At 43.9% G+C, this 10,737-nt stretch overlaps 1 long non-coding RNA gene across 1 annotated transcript; it reads right to left on the reverse strand.

Annotated features, from left to right (window-relative positions):
- Positions 1–7,466: 7,466 nt before the first annotated feature.
- On the reverse strand, positions 7,467–10,126 carry LOC113963275. Its single transcript, XR_003532701.1, has 2 exons — positions 9,366–10,126; positions 7,467–8,214 (listed from the first exon to the last, which is right to left on the reverse strand). It is a non-coding gene; the product is annotated as an uncharacterized LOC113963275 (long non-coding RNA).
- Positions 10,127–10,737: the final 611 nt, after the last annotated feature.

The raw sequence follows: 10,737 nt of genomic DNA on the forward strand, positions 1-10,737 counted from the left end.
TGTTGCATCTGAAACCTGTGCTTGCTACATCTAACGCAAACAATCCTCTGCTTCCAAAATTGCACAAAGCCGGCAGCTAAAATAACTGCTTTTTGACCTTTTTATCTTCTCCCATCTCTCTGAGCCTTGCCATTCTCCTTTTGCCGTCCCCAGCCACCTGCCTTTGTCATTAGCAATAATCAACAGCAATAAATAGGAGGCATTTCATTGCTGAGGAAGCAGCCTGAGATATTTTGGGCCAAGCCATCCGGGCTGCAGCTCACAGATCCCCTGGCCAGCGGGAAAAGACACAGCTAAAGTCACCTTGCTGCCTATTCTGGAGCTATAAGGTCTGCTGAGGGCAATATGCCTGTGTGCAGCAGCTGAGAGGGTCTGGGATGTCCCAGCTGGAAGTTGACTGGGTTGGAGAGAAGTTACCCCCCAGCAGTGGCTTCTGGAACAGTAAAGAAAAGGAGAAAAAAACAGGGGCAGCATGGCTGGAAGCAAAACCTAAGTACAGAGGGGCTCTGGTGGGACTAGTGGAAGGAAAGAGGAGATTTCCACTGTAGGACAGACAGAGGTCTGTGCAGATCCCTGTGGGACTTGCAGAAGAGGCAACCTCCTGTTGGGCATCTGGGGCTGAAACAATGTGACCAAAAGGGGATCCCAGATTGGTGGGGAGGATGGATCACCAGGGCAGTGGGATGGAAGTGCTCTTTTATGTGCCTAGCTCTACAGGAGCTATCTGCAGAGGTACTTTTAAGGCGCTGGGTCTCACATTCTTCAGTCACGTTTTAAAAATAGGACAGGAGGCCTCTACATCACTTAGGTATTTTGGAAAATTTTACTCAGCCTCTCTGCAGCTCCTGTCAATCCTTCTCAGTGTGGTGCCGAGATGCATTCATGGCATGTACACAAATAGCACGCTTCCTTGGCCCCTCTCAGGCACGGCTGGAGACACCTCGAAGGACTTGATAGTCTGGCTTGATGATCTTAAAGGTCTTTTCCAACCTTAACGATTCTATGATTCTGTGACTTCCTCAGCTTTCCTTCACACCTCAGCAAGAAGGGTTCGGTGTGTACGATGCCTCTGGCTCTCCTGGCAGCAGTCTCCCCCTGTCCCTGTGATGTCAAACAAGACACCAAAAAGCCTGAACACCACAGTATCAGAACAAAGGCCATCTCAGTAAGGAGGTGCTTTTACCTCCAGGGCAGAAGTGATGTTTTGGTGCAACCTCCTCCTCGTTTCCAGGGACTTTCCCACCATGGTGGGTGCTGACTCAACACAAAGCCCCTGAGGTCTTTGCTGCACTCCAAATGACAGCACATGACCTTGTGTGGGTCCCTTCACCTGCCCTGCAGTCACTGCTGGACAAGAATATCAAGAGACAAGCAGATCAGGGTGAGAACAGTGCCTGGTATGCTACCAATTGAAGGAGTTAGCAGTGAGGAAGTATGTTTCCTATTTGGGCTTTTTCATATTGGAAAACTCTGTAAAGTTCAGCTCAGACAGTCCTATCAAGATTGTAGGGACTGTTTGTTCCCAGTTTTGGCAGGGTCGTGAATGATGCATGAGTAACAGCGTCCCTTAATTAGTGTAATATGCTGCACCAGGTTAGAAAGCACTCTCTAGTTTTGTTTTTCCTCTGCATGTGTGTGTGCATTTCTCTTTAAAGGAGAAGGAAAAGAACTGAAAATATTGCAGTTGTGTTTTTGTTGGTTGGGGCACCAATGAACCCTGTACCGATTGGGCTGGTTATGAATCACTGGAGAGCCATATCCACACCAAACAGTTCTGCAGCCAACCTGATGTCTGCTTGGCAGTTGTACAGAGCAAAAGTTCCTTAATTATAGTTTTTTTGTTGTCTGAATCTTATTGGAATAAAAAGAAAAAAAACAGCTACCTTTGAATTTATAGGATTGTGTGCACCTGCGTACGTACACATGCATTACACTAGTCCATACACAGTTTGCTTTGACTCTTGGGACGAAGGAGAAAGCTCCATCACTGATTTTATTTTCCTTTGTCTGTCTGACTCCCTTTCTTTCCTCCTCTGGATGTTTTTCTTTGGGGTGTTTGCAACATGCCCATCATATCCCAGCCATCAGGAATGATGTTTTCATTACTGTGGCCACAAAGGACATTGACTGCCCTCCCACCCTTCCTGCCGTGACACATTCCCCCAGCGCTGCTGTACCCAGGAGCTGCTCTGCCAGTCCCCCCTCTGCCCATTCTTTGGGGAGGGACTCTTCGCCCACATGCCACCAGCACCTGTCCTCTGCCCCAAGCATCTTTCCTGCTCCCATGCCAAAAGAAGTGCTGACACCCACCCTGAAACCCTGGGCTTAGACCCTTCTCCTCTCACTCGTACTTTTTCCAGAAAGGAATGCCTCAAAATCTCCCTCCTTTTTCTCCTTTCCTCCAGGGCTTGCTGGAGACACCAAAAAGGTGCCACTGGACGATGCCAAACCTCAGCTTTGGTCAGTGGCACCACCACTGCTTTTTCCCACAGGACCCTCTTGGCAAGGGGGAAGTCACTGGTGTCACAGGCCATGGAGCAGAGCCACACTGGGATCTCGGACCGGTGCGGTAAGAGAAAGCTCTCTCCCACTGGGTAACCCGGCAGCAACTGCTATTTCAGTAAACATATCATTTTGTGCTCAGTAAACACGCATTCCAGAGGAATGCTCTCATTGTTTTTTTGCTCTGTAATGCATTAATGAAGAAATAAAGTTTAGGTTGTGTAATGGTGACAGCTTGAAGTCATTTTGCCCAGTGTTATTTCTCAGCAAAGGCTCAGCTCTCCCTGGAACGGGAGAAAGAAAAGACAACCTGATTTCACTTCAATCTCACCAACATGTGCAAAAAAAATCAAAAAACAGCAGCAATTAACTCCCGTCCACATGCCTCAATAAAACTACATCTCTCCCTCACTTCGAGCTTTGTCACGTATGGGGCTGTTTATGGAGGAGACAATACAAAGTGGGGTTTATACAAGGCTCTTGTTTTAATTTTTGTTTTATATCCACTGGAACCCTCAAGTAGTGAATTCATTTCCTGATATAGTAAACATTTCAGATGGCCAGGATTCTTTCTCTTTTCCCCAATGAACACAAAGCCCTGGTCTAACTCACCAGCAGTGCAGTCTATACAAACAGACCCATCAGCTAAATTTTCAAAGAATGCATCTTAAGCACACAGCTAGGAAAATAAACAAACAGCAACGCCTTCACGAGGCAGACCCTCCCACAAGCAGGAAGCTTTTCTCCCCCAATTTCGCTTGAGCCCTCCACTGCATGTGGAAAAACTATCAGCTTTTCCCCATACTCCAGCAAATAATCTTATTCTCGTAGTTGCACACCAATGGCTGCTGGCTCACTGCTACATGATCTACACAGTCCCTCTGATTTGTGACCCTATTTGCACTATGCAAATGTCTTCTGACAGCTCTCTTTTCCTGTCATTAAAGCAAACAATGGCCCCTGTAACCAAAAAGGAAATCAGTAACAGGCGAAAGCTGTTCTCTCTTTTTCTTTGCTTTTTTTTTTCTGTTAGCTAACTGTTAGCAATTATCCTAAAATATTCACAAACCTTTTCTTCTCCCAAACTGTTTTACTCATCCTAGTGGACAGCCCAACATGTCTAATACAATTGCACTTCTAGAAAACCTAAAACTTAAAAAAACCCCAAAAAACTCCCAAACAAACAAACAAAAAAACCCCAAAAAACAAACCAACGATCAACCAGCTAAAAAACACCTCCTATCCTTTTTTGGATGTATGTATCTCTCTATTCATACACATATAGACAAAAAGAATTGTATTGTATTACTGATTTGAAGAGCTTTTAAAATAGATCCTAATCTATGAAGTAATGAGAAATAAGAAGGTATTTGTGACTGGGGGAGAAGTGCACAGGGAGGAAGACATCTTTCCCTTCAGTAATCTCTCTACTCTCCAGAGCATCTACCCTGTCCTACACCATACACCCCAGCCCAAAAAAGTGCATTGTCGATGGCCAATGGCAGGTAGGGGACACCTGATTACACCTACACCCCTCCCAGTATAGAGATGTTCTGCTTTTTATTTCAGTGGGAAAAGGGCTGCATTCAGAGACTTCAACATACTTAGACACTCTTGGGATTTGTTTCTTTGTCTTTTAAATAATACAATATACATAATCCTAAACTGGGTCAGTTTCCCACCCCATCACACAAGCTTTGTGCCTGTTTGGCTCAGCTGAAGTCAATGGTGCTAATGTTGACATAAAATCATGGTGACCAAGTGGGAAATTAGTCCACTTGATTGTCTTTTGCAAAAATTTTCTAAATGGTCTTAATGGTTTTGTTTGTGGTACGTGTTGCTCACTCCTGATTGTGCTTCTGCCAAGTTGTACTTTTAACTGTAAACACTGGCGTCTCAGAAAATGTGAAGTAGAGCAAACCAGAAAAGATGTTCAAAATAATGCTACAACCTAATTTAATTTATCCCTTGGTAATTGCATTTGTAGATAATGAACAACGCAAACAAAACAGAACCCAAGCCTTTCCAGCCATTGCAATTGCTTTCACATGTGGACACATCGGTTGCAGCCAGCATACGGTTAAGACTCTGACTGTATTAGGAGAAGTGTTTGGAAGTTGTGGGGTTTCGAGATGACACCTGCCTTGGGTCCCTGCTTGTAGGTGCCACCTTTTGAACATTAGCCCATCTGCTCACCTTGGTGAGCCCACCCAATCAGCTCTCCTGTCGTTCTTCCTTTCCTGTAATCCCCGTCCTTAACTCTTCGAGTATCAATCAATCCACTACACGTCGATCTCGGCGGAAATATAGCAGGGTGACTGCTTGCCAAACTCCATTAACCATGCAACTGTAGTCCCATCTCCTGGCCCTGTTCCAGTAAGCTATTTACATGCTAGCCTGATTTTAATCTCATGGACTGCTCCAAGTAAATCCTGTTGAATTTCGGCCTCTGTTTGCAAATGCTACAGGAACTTTACAGATTTGTTTGACACGCCATTATTACGTGAATGGTTTCTCTGGCCATTTCTCAGTCTTTGGGCTGCTTGTAAACTATGCAACCTGACTGCAGTTCAACTATTTGTTAGTTGCCTTTGTTTTTTTAATTTTCATTTGTGCTCTTCTTAGTGAGTTTATGCATGTGTCCCTGTTTACCTCCGTCATGTGGCAGAGCTTCTTCACTTGGATTTGAAGAGGCTGGAACCCACAAGCAGCTCTCAAAACCAGTTATGCAAACCCCTCACTGCACAGATTTGCACGAGCGTTTGTCTGACAGTTCAAATTTACACAAGTACCTGCAACATGTCCCCATCCTCTGAATATTTCAGCAAGTGTTGTTGTACCTGCCCGACAGCTTGCCAGAGGCAATCACTAGGAGAATCGTTGTCAGTGCCAAAATAAACTCATGGTTTTTATTTGAGGGAGGACTTGTAAATAGTATTTTTCTAGCATTCACCCGATTCTAAGTGGAACTCCCTGTGTGATGAATGCTGTTTACAGTGCAGCTTTGTTGTGAAACAGGGAAAAAAGGCAGTTTCTTGTACTTACTGGCAGCATGCCAACATGGTGGAGGAAGATACATCTCCTCCTGCTGTCACTCCATTTCTTGCCCCATTTCTTGCTCTGCTTTGCGTGAAAAGCCCACATGGATACATAGGATTTTCATGCTCTGATAGTGGCAAATTTTAAGGAAGATGAATGGGGAAGTGGCTCTTCCTGGGCCAGCAATAAAGGTGCAGAGACATGAGGGCCCCAGCAGTGGGCCAGGACCTGGTGCAGCACAGAAGGAAGGTGGGCCAGAGAGCCAGAAGGCCCATCTCTACCACTTTGTGTCTCCAGGTAATTGTGGATTCTCCCACACACCCCAAGAAACCCACACTTCGCAATGATGAAATCACACTTTTCTCCCACTAGGAAAAGCTTTTTCTTTCTGCTTTTTCCCATTTTTACTGTGTTTAGAGTGAAAGGGAATTCTCTTTGCAGATGGAGCGTAGGAATGGGAGCATTGTGGTGTCTCTGCAAATGCCACATAGCCCTTCTGAAAGCCTGCACCTTCAACCATTTAAGACCTGCCATTTTTGTTTCCATACCATCCTCAGAGAGGAGGAAGAAACATCTGGAAGCTACTGGTGCATTCAGGGTAGTTTGGGAAGCTGGAGGATGTGGAGGATTATACAGGAATGCAAGCTCAATTAAGGCTAACACCACGGAAATTCAAGAGGAACTCTGGCAGTGTGAATGGCATCACCCCAGATTTCTGAGACTTTTAGGAGCTGCTACTTGAAGGTCCTATCTTTGACATAGCCCCAAGCTCTGATCACTCCACCTCCTCCTTCCATCAACACTCATGTCTTAAATGAGAGCTAGGTGCAAGCATCTACTGCTCCACAGAGTCCATTGGTTCCCAGGCTGGAAAGTAGCTGCCGGCTTTAGAGACACTTTAACCCTCTTTTTGCATTTGAGGTATGTCCTCTCTTCACCTACACTTCTTTGTGGGTATTTTTGTTGTTTTTTTAATTCCCATATTTAAAGCTGATGACTTTGCTTGCTACATTAGCCGTTCACCTGTTTCTGTGACTGAGGAATGGCTTAAACACTCTTTTGACATAGTCCCTTGAAAATGGGTTGCTTGGCTGCGGTCAATGAACATAGCGTGGGAAAAATGCATTAATATTTTCACTGGTAACACTGAGGATGGTTATAAATAAACTCTTCATTACAGTATTTATATATTATTACATCATATAGCCACTTAAAACAGAGAGCAATTGGAGGTGCTGAATAATGTAAGGATAATCGTCTCTACATTAGTTCCACTGTCATTGGCATTATGTATTTCTTGGTGATATTGCCATGTTCACTGCTTCACCCAGTGTTGCGTGACATTGGTGGTGACGTTAGAGTATCAACGGGCCCTCTGCAAATGACATACAGTACTTTGCACGACACATGTAGCTTGGTATTATATAATAAAGGTGCTTCACTGGAGAATTTTGACAGCACATGCTCTTTTTCTGACTATTTCATTCAAAGTGTCCATTTCTCAAAGATTTTCTTTAAAGCAGCCATCTAAACATGCCCATGGTGCAAGGCTCCAGCACCCTCATGCATGGAGAAGGAAGATTTGCATCACAGTGGCCAACCATGCATTTTAGGAATCACCCAATGTTGTGCTGATGAGGCATTTGGGTCCCAGGTGTCTCCTGCCCAGTGTGATGCCTTCTCCAGCCAGAGACATAGCCAACAGAAATGGTGAGGGCAGAAAACTTGAGATGCTCAGAGCCTGGCAAGAAGAATTTCAGTGGAGATAACTCAAATTCATGTCACTTGAATCCAGTTGGGCATACAGAGGACTTCCTCCTAGAACAAATCGGATTACTTCAAAGTGTTATTAAATGATAGAGAAACATCATAATTCGAGGTTTTGTGGTGGTTTTTTTTTGGTTTTGTTTTTGTTGGTTTTTGGGGTTTTTTTTTTAATTGTTGTTGTTGCTGATCTTCATCCTTTTTCAGAGGAGAAGAGTGGCTGGATACATTGTCTGGCTGTGCTTAGACCATGACTGAATAAGCTTACTTGCTGACTACAGATTTCAGTTTCCTCAGTTTTGACATGCTTCTCCTTAAGGAAGTCCAACAAAACAAACCCCCTTTCTCTTTACTTGAATGCTTCACTGCTGGTTTTCATGGCAGGGATGCTCATCTCGATTACACTGTGGTCAGCAGTGTTCAGTGCCTCATTGATCGTCACTTGTCAAACGTGCTCCTGTGTGGCATAGAAGACCAAGTTCAGAGGAGGATCTCCTCCACCACAGTGCTTGGAAGGGGCTGCTCCCAAAAGAAGTCATTTCAGATGTTGAGAAATCGCATCTCTGAACCTTGTCCTCACATGACATATGACCAATTTCTGCACAAAGATCTGCAGTCGACTTTTATTACAGCTCTGATTTAGCTGCTTCTTTGATTTATCGCAACAATGCACATTCAATATCTTTCCTCTGATCTGGGGGCCAGAAATATAACTCTACTCATATGTTTGTATTTTCAGGACTTTGGATTTCACAGATTCAGAAACTCATTCATAGATTCACAGGATTTAAGGCCAGAAGGAACCATGAGAACATCTGGTATGACTTCCTATATTTCAAAGCCGTTCAGTTGCATCCAATTAGCCCAGTACTGAGCCCAGTAGCTTTGCTGCATCGTCCAGAAAAACATCTAGCTCCAGATATACAAAGATATGGGAATGTGAACACTTCAGAAGTTGGAGACTCATCACTTACTTGATTTTGAAGGTGCCTCATTAAAAAATGTGCCTCATTTCTAATCCACTTTTTCACATTTAGTCATCAGTCTTACACTTTTCTCTTCTTCATAACTGAGTGGCATTGCCTGGTACGCTTCATTCTTCAAACTTCGGACCTGGGTTTTTTTTTAACCCTGGCAACTGGAAAAAAAAGCTGATATATCAGAAGTATTTGTGAGTCAACTTTACTGCAGTTTCAGTTATTTAAAAACTTTTTGCACTATTGATTGTATTATTATTTGTTCTTAAATAATACAGAGAAAAATCACTTGGGATACTTAAAATTTTTTTCAAAATACTTTCATTTAGAAAAATGAACAGAAATTGAACTTCTTGATGCAAAAAACAGACTGATGTTTCTTGCTGAAACAAGGGCTGTGACCAACCTTGCCAAAGGACTTTTGAACATCTCACCCCTCTCCCTGTACAGATGTGTTGTATGTTATTACTCTCTCCCCATCCCTTTCTGATATAGAGATGGAGATAGATCTGTGTTTCACACCATCAAGACATATTTTCCAGCTTTGAAATAATTTGTGCAGTCTCACTCTACACCCTTTCTGTTTTTCAGTAGCTATACCTTTTGCTGGGACTCCTGATCCTGAAGATCATGGCTGTATTTTGTCCTTCTGGCAATTTGTCAAGGACATACTTTTCTCACCATTGCAAATTTACACCAGAAGCTTCTAAGTTTTGGTTAGTCTTATCCTTCCTTACTCTTTTTGAGTGGGCAGAAATTTTAATGATACACAAATGGCCTTCTGAAAGAGGCCATTTCAATTTCATTTTCAGAACTCTATGACTTTCTGCCCTCCATTCAAATGTCTTCAGTTTTCATTAATTTTAGTGTACTCAGTAAATAGCAGTGGAAGAGCTGGGAAGAATCAGATACTTATCTCACATGGATTTCTCCATCTTTTGTAGTACATGAAATTTAAAAAAGCTGCTGTTTGGGCTAAGGAATGCAATAACTGGACACTGTCAGGGAGAAATGCCAGTGATGTTAATGGCAGGAATGTGGGTACCACCTAGCCACTGTGTTGCTAATACTTGTAGTTTTTACCTCTGGGCCTGAAGAACTGCGTCATCTGCCTCGCTGGAAGTCATGCTCTGAACTTGTTTTGGAGAGCTGGTGGGTGATTGTAAAGACTTACAGCTAAGGAATGTGGCTTTGTCTCATATAGTGCTGTTTAAAAGCATCCAGGCTGGGGTTCTTGGTCTCCCAGGAGCCACAGAATGTGGAAGAGGAAGAAAATCATTAATATTGATAGTGCCAGCCTTGGAGGAGCACCCCGGGGCTCCATCTGTGAGTGCAACCCTAGCATCCAAGGCGCAGAGCAGACAAGAACACTGTCCCTTTGCTCGAGGACAACCATGAGACCAATGTACCCGAACACTGCAGGCATGGCCAGTTACTGCCTGTTTGTAGGCAGTTCTGGAGAGGAGCTGTCTCTGGACCCTTCTGCAGGGTCATTTCAGCAACTGATGGTATCCAAAAGGCTCTAAAAATTGAGTCTTTGCCAGAGAAAACATGCTGGTAGGAAGAGAGTCTTTGGTCAGAGGCAGACTGCCTGCTTGTAAAGAAGTAGAAGAATGTAAATTCTGTGGCAAAACCTGTCATTTCTGGAAAATTCTGACTTCCTTCTTTCTGGGTTTTTGTACTGATCCATCATTTACGAAATAGTTATGCATCCCATGTGACTGTTATATGACCCCCACATGGCTTGTACCAGTTTTACTGGCAAGGAAGGAGCTGTGGTACAAAAGAAAATTAGTGGAGCTGAAGGACTGAGCCACAGGGGAAGTCTCTGGTAAAGGAAGGAGTTACTCTGCTTTCCTCTGGCCACACTTACACTCTTCCAGTCTCGCAACAGCCATGGTAGATAATAGCCAAGCTGAGCAGAGCTGCGACCTGCTCCTGTGGATCTCCAAATGTCGAAAGCATTTTGGTGTGGGTGGGCAGGCTCAGTCTCTTCTTCATAAAAAAACCCCAAAACCCACAAAAAACAAAACAACAACAAAAAAACTACTGCTGTGAGGGAGTCAAAGGTGATTTTGCTCTTCTTCTTGGCCCTTTTGCTGCTTCTGTGGGAATCCAGCAGTATTGTTTCCAGAAGGCTCAGTCTCTGTCACCCAAGTGTTTGGCATGTTTGGGGACACCCTTACTACTTCCCTTTCCTCCCCTGCAGAAGAGTCCAACTCAGCTTTGACCGCAAAGCCCAGGAGGCCTTGGAGTTTGTCTGAAACAAAGAAAAAAGATTGCGAAAGGCGGTGGTGTCAAATAATGCTTCCATTTAGTAGGAATTTTGCTCCCCTTGCATTCCCAGGCAGCACCTGCTGTGTGAGGCTCTTGGCCAGCTCCTCTGAGCCTCTGTGGTAAAACAAACAAAAACAGCAGGGAAAAAAATTCCTCTTTATAACGCCTGTTATCCTCA

This window comes from Neopelma chrysocephalum, unplaced genomic scaffold (genome assembly GCF_003984885.1).
Source record: "Neopelma chrysocephalum unplaced genomic scaffold, ASM398488v2 Primary Assembly neopelma1_24, whole genome shotgun sequence".
NCBI classification, from domain to species: domain Eukaryota; kingdom Metazoa; phylum Chordata; class Aves; order Passeriformes; family Pipridae; genus Neopelma; species Neopelma chrysocephalum.